Source organism: Bombina bombina, chromosome 4 (assembly GCF_027579735.1).
Source record: "Bombina bombina isolate aBomBom1 chromosome 4, aBomBom1.pri, whole genome shotgun sequence".
Taxonomy (NCBI): domain Eukaryota; kingdom Metazoa; phylum Chordata; class Amphibia; order Anura; family Bombinatoridae; genus Bombina; species Bombina bombina.
This window is the reverse complement of record NC_069502.1, coordinates 241889678-241896617: the sequence shown is the minus strand read 5'-3', so window position 1 is coordinate 241896617 and position 6940 is coordinate 241889678.

Sequence of the window (6940 nt, the reverse complement as noted above, 5' to 3'; positions counted from 1 at the left end):
AAGGAGGTCCGTATATCTAAGTCAAAGCTGTTTAGATTGGAAAGCTTTCTGTTGTATTAGCTCACCTCTGATCACACTCTTATGTGCTTCCCAAACAACATGGTCCGATACCTCCCCATTTTCATTGTTTTGAAAATATTCCATCAGTTTTGTTGTGATTTGAGATTTAATCACTTGGTTATTCAGCAAGAAGTCATCAAACCTCCAAATAAATGGTCTATCTGGTGCTGAAGGCCATTTTATTTTATAAACAACTGGGGCGTGATCGGACCAGGTCATGGGGAGTATCCGAGTGTTTATAACCCCTGCAAGAGTCGATTGGTCCGTGAAAAAGTAATCGATCCTTGAGTAAACCTTGTGTGGATGGGAGTAGAAAGTATAGTCTCGTATGGTGGGGTATAATGTGCGCCATGTGTTGTGGACCGCTAATTCCTCTAATCTGGCATTACACTGTCGAAGAGTTTTGTTAGTAACTGAGGCTGTCATTTTGGAAGTATCTAAAATTGGATTAAGTGGGACATTAAAGTCCCCTCCCAGTATCAAGGCTCCTTTACGGAGCTCGAGGATGTTACAAGAGAGGAAATTCATAAATTTGTTCTGGTGTTGATTTGGAAAATAGGCGTTGACAAGGGTAACCAGTCTATTATAGAGTGTGCCTATTACTATAAGATAGCGACCTTCAGGTTCTCTTTCTATGTGAGAGAGGGAAAAAGGGGAAGAGTGTTTTATCAAAATACCTACTCCGTTTTTGTTTGAGGTCCCAGAGGCGAAAAAGGAGGTTGGAAATTTAGGGTTGAACCAGACCGGTTCCTTGCCTTTGCGGAAATGCGTCTCCTGTAAAAATATAATGTCACAGTGTGCTCGAATGCTATCCCGAATTAGGTGTGAGCGTTTTTCTGGGATATTTAGGCCCTTAGTGTTTAATGTCATGAAGGACAGAGTTTGTGTCCCATATGTAGTCTCTTCCTCCTTCTCTTCACTCTGGGCGCTTGTACTGCGTCTTCTGTTCTCCCTTCACTTTCAGATCCGCTATTATAGTGGACATTTGGATAAGCTAGCTGTACTATCAGTCAACTCATGTTCCATGAGTCAGGGAATATGAGTATTCTTACCTAAAGCAGAATTAGCTTGGTACAGCTGGCCTGTCAAAAAGTAATTAGCATAGGTTATAAGCAAATGTTACTAATTATAAATAATTACTTATTCTTTATATATAATGAACATAGGAAACATACTTTTCGGAGCTATTAGCAGTTGTATAAGGTTGGAAGCTCCAGACTTATGATTATTCCTTGCTATATACAACTTGATCTATGTTATGTATAACTACATCTTGTAAAGCATGTTCATTCAATAAAGCTTTTATAAAAAAAAAAAAGTGAAAGGAAGGAGCATATCCTGTCCAGGTTAGTAGGTCTTTAAAAGAGGCCAAGGGTGTTAGAAGGTGGAAAGGTACATTGTGAATAATTGACGTACATTGCATAACTAAAATCCCTTGTGGGGGTCTACAACCTGGGTTAAATAACAATATGTAAACATTAATAACAGTGTAACAAGTGAAACGTCTAATGTAATTGCTAGTCTGTAGTACAATGCATCAATCTGGTCCAGGTATACACAACAGGGCTACCCACACCTTAACATGAGGCTATCTATGGTACAGATTTTAAGGGCTATATTAAAACATTTACCTATGAAACTCAATTGGAGTTCCCCTCAAAGTTCCACATCAATGTCAGGTAGCAAAGTTGAATCATGCATGAAAAAATAGTAATTTTAACGGTTTAAGTGGGTAAAAACTAGTAGTGCAATGTGCTATTATGGAATAGAGAAACACATTTAGTCTACTAGGGATTTTGGCCCATATAGCAGTCTGCAATTATTAATTTATAGCGTGACGTACCTTTATTGTATAGGTGTGCACGTCAGGGTTACTAAAATAGCAATAGGGGGCTAACTGTCTCATCAAATGCTAGAATACCCGTGAAAACATTTCCTCGTAAAGCATAACTTATAACTAGAACTAATAACAGTGTGAGCATAACAATGATAACATTTCACATTCAACAACTTAGATAATTATTAACTAGTAGAGCAATGTACCTTTTGGTATAGGTGTACACATTACTGCTACATGGGTCTCTCCGTGTGGCTATCAGCAAAGAGCTGAATTGGTAATAGTGGGCCCTAGGGGACTGCATGCAAGAGCACTTATCTGAAGCCTGAAAGGGAGTTCACTGCAGTCCATGTTCTCCTGTAATTCAAGGAAGGCATTTTCTACCTATACTGGTCCCTTAGGGAGGTTGCTTCTTCTTCCTGGGGGGGTATGTTGATATCTAGTATGTTGCAAACATCCTGTAAGTCCGCCTGAGACCTATATATCGCCTGTTTCCCATTACGGGTAGCAATGATGCAGACCGGAAAACCCCACTTGTATTGAATTTTGTGTGATTGGAGTATGCTTGTTAAGAACCGTAGGTCTCTCCTTTTCTGTAATGTTAGCTGGCTCAGGTCAGAAAATACTTGGATAGGGATGCCGGCGTGTGTGAGATCTTTGATAGATCGGGCTTTCTGAGAAATTGCATCTTTATCCCTGTAGCTCAGGAATTTCACAATTATATCTCGTGGGGGAGCTTTTGGTGATGGCTTAGGTCGAAGAGCGCGATGGGCTCTCTCTATCTGAACATCTGGTGAGCTTGGTGTTCCCTTTATGGTCCGGAATAAGTCCTGTATATAACCTTCTATTGCCGAATTATTGACCGTCTCTGGGACTCCTCTGATCCGGAGGTTGTTTCGCCTTCCTCTGTTATCCAGGTCTTCCACCCTAGACAACAAAAATTGGATGTCCCCTTCTTGATCTAAAGTCCTTTGGGTATTGGACGTTACCTGAGCTTGTATAGTTTCTTGTTTTCTCTCTAGAGTACGGACCTGCTGGCTAATTTGATGGAAGTCCTTTTTTAGGTCCCCAAATAGAGATCTCATTTCAGATAACACCATGTTGATATCAGCTTTGGTGGAATGAACACTAAGGTCCTCGTCTGATGGCAGTTCTTGGAGCTGTGTGCCTGGTGTAGAGCAACTAATGGCTGCTAGAGAAGGGGCTACGCTCGGGCTTTCTCTGCATAGTGGGTCAGGTCCCGTATTAACCATTTTAAGGTAATTGGTAAGATTAGTATTTTTAGGGCCTTTCTCCCCTTTGGTGTTTTTCCTGAGGGACATGGTTAGTTAGGGGTTTATAGGGTTACCCCTTACTGGGCGAAATTTAATGTAAGAGAACTGAAATCTTCAAAGGTAGTTATGTGAAAGGACAAATCAGATGACAGAATGTTGTCTTATGCTAGTAAGGGAACAAGTGCAGTGCGAGACCAATTCTATGAGCCGCAAATTCTTGGCCCGTAATGTTCAGAGGTGTCTGACAGTAGTGGAAGTTAACAGTGCTCAGGGTAATCCCCTTTGTACAATTATCTTCCCCTGTTAAAATATGTAAAGTGGGTCTGATAAGGTTAGGCCCCCAAGGAAAGAGCGCTATCCTCCACAAACCAGCACTTAATGTGAGTCAGTTACAACTCCAGTTGCTGGGTTGTTCCTTGTTCTATTGCGTGAGATATGGTGTAGCCGTTTTTTAAACCCACTTTTCCATAGCTCAGGAGCAAAAGCCTTAATTAACTGCTATATCTCTTTTAAGTCGCTCCCTGCCCTTATAGTGTTTAGGTACAGCTTGTGGTATTATTTTATTTTATAGCCCAGTTTAACTCACCGGCTCCGTTAATTAACACCTCTTGTGTGACTAGTGTCTTATAACTAAGGAGTTTCCAGAGAGATTACACGGCTCAGATATCTTTTCGAAATTACCAGTCCTTTCATGGACAGCGTGTACAGCTCTCCCACGTGGTTAGGGTCCTTGTCTAATTTGAGCCCTCAGAGATGGCCAACATAGAAGCAGTCAAGATAGGATTGGTTTCCTCCCCAGCTCCACCTCGTATCTACAGACTTACCCCTTCACTCAAGTTCAGCTGGAAGAACGGCTTTATTTTCCTAGGGCCGTCGTCTGGTAGGGAGCGTGGCGCTGGGTAAGTTCCGTTGCGGTACTGAGCGGGTCTTAGTGTGACCTGAATTAGACCTCCCTCAGCCTTCCGTCGATCAACGTGGCCTCAGTGTAGACAGGAGAAACTCCGGTAAGTGTCGTCTGCCTCCCGGTGCAATCCAGAAAAGTGCATGACAAGCAGTGGTGTTGCCGACCGGTCCTCAAATGGCGGCAGCGCAATATAGACGTTGGAAAGTCTCGTTGTCAGCCCAGTTTCATGCAGGGTGCATTTACTTAGTAGGACCCAAGGTTTAAAATATATTTAGATTGCTGCCTCCTTATAAAATTAGTTTGCATTAGGTGCAGGGCATGAGAGCCAGAAATTAGTCAGCCATGTCCCTGCGTGGCCAGGTTCCGCCCCCCGCAATATAATTTTTTATTCATTTTTAATATGTTTAAATCTGTTTTTAATAGAAATACTTGAAATTCCTATGTTTTTCACTTAGAAAAAAACTGTTCTTTTTATTTATTTATTTTTATATATATATATATATATATACATATATATATATATATATATACATATGTATAAACAATATCTATCTATATCTGTATATATTCGTGGAGAACATAGGAATTTAAATTATTCCTAACACACCTTCAGCTTTAGTGCAGTTGTAGCACAGTGTCAAGTTAGTGAGCAAGCAATAAATAGAAAATGCTTTCTTTAGCACACTCCATACAAGTTTTAAGGAAGAAGACGTTAGCGAAGTTGTGATATCCAAAGTCCTGAAGTAAGTGCCCCTTGAATCTTTCGATTTTGCGCTAACCTTTTACTTTGAGTGTAGTTAGCGTGCAACTTATTGTTATTGTTTGTGTTATCTCATTTGCTCAGAGTATTTAGCAGTGCCGGATTGGCCCACCGGGATGCAGAGAGTTTTCCCAGTGGGCTGCTGGCGCCACAGGACCATATCCTGGCCAGAAGGGCAGAGGGAGCCTCCCAGTCAGGAGAAGCGAGCCTTGTGCACAGCATAGTGCATCTATTCAAGGCCATGCTGCTCCTGTAAGCTAAAAAGTAATGGGGGCTGAGCTTGGGAGGGGGGTTGGGACAGTCTTCAGGGACAGATATAAATTATCTAATGCACAATCACTGTGTAGTATGTGGCTAAAGTCTGATACATATACTCTTTGGGAGCAGTAAAATAAAATAAAAAATGACTATGTATTATTAAACATTTTATGAGGGGATACATTTTGAGTTTAATGTTTGCATTGGGGTGTGGAGTCTAGCCCCAATTCTCAAATTGTTTATGTTATGTGATTATATAAATTCTTCCTTGCTGATCTTACTAAACTTCACCTACTATAATTCTCAAAGAAAATGGTCCCTTTTGTTGTAAAGGTATTATATCAATTTCACAAGCTTTAAAAAAATGATGAATGCCAGCACACAGCAAGCGTTCTGGTGCTATATATTACAATTTAAAGGGACATGAAACCGAACATTTTTATTTCATGATTCAGATAGTGCAGCTTTGAAACCTGTCCTCAGACCTCCCTAACAGGCCAGATTTTGAGGATATCTGAACAGGAGCACAGGTGAAGTAATCAGCTGATTAGTAAACATGGTTATTTTACCTGCTCTCTTCAAAGGTAATCCTGAATATATGGCCTATTGGGGAGGCCTGATGACAATGCTCTTTGTTCTCTTTGTATATTTTGTTGAAAAACAGGGCTGTAAACTCAATGACATTCAAGTGTCTGGAGCACTATATGGCAACAGTTTTGTAACAATGTTATCCATATGCAAGAACACTAGATGGCAGCACTATTTCCTACCATGCAGTGCTCCAGACACCTACCTTGGTATCTCTTCAACAAAGAATACCATGTAAATGAAGCCACTTTGATAATTGTATGTTCTGTCTGAATCACAAAAGAAAATGTTGGGGTTTCATATTTCTTTAATAAGAATATTTGTGTCTGAAAGGGTATTATTACTAACCATATGGGAAATAATGGCATTTAAATGTAGTTATCTAGATAAAACATCTCACTAATGAGAGTAGTGACACAGGTGTGCATAAAGAATAGAATTCTACTTGCAAGGCTTCCTCATTTTATTACCAGTTACGCCCATCAACTCCCACTTTTACAGTAGCCATGTATTGTAAAGAGAATGTGTGTGCTATTTATAGTGCATAATACAGTGCATGCTCATTTTATTATAATATACTGTTACTATTAACAACTATAATACACAGAGTACATTTCCACTATAGATAGATTTTCCTCTTTACACTGAGCTAACTAGACAATTCACTAAAGAAAATGTTATAAACATATGCAAGCATTTTAATATTTCTACACATATGGAACATGGTCTAAAAAGAACTTAATGACCTTAATATTTACAGCTTAGAGGGAACTTTCATGAATATAAAAGGTCTTAAAGTTGATGGTGAAAGTATTTTTTGCAAAAATAGCAACACCAGATCAAAGGCTAATGATTTCAAGTTAAAGGGACAGTCAACACCAAAATTGTTATTGTTAAAAAATATAGATAACGCCTTTACTACCCATTCCCGAGCTTTGCACAACCAACATTGTTATATTAATATATTGTATACCTTTTAACCCTCTAAATGTCTGCCTGTTTCTACACCACTACAGACAGCCTCTTATCACATGCTTTAGTATTTGCTTTTCACAACAGTAGACTGCTGGGCCATATAGATAACATTGCGCTCAAGCCCATGGAGTTATTTATGAGTAATTGGTTAAACTGCAAGTCAATAGATAATAAATAAATAGCTATGTGATCAGGGGGCTGTCAGAAGATGCAAGGTAATCACAGAGGTAAAAAGTGTATTATTAATATAACCATGATCACTGTGCAAAACTGGGGAATGGATA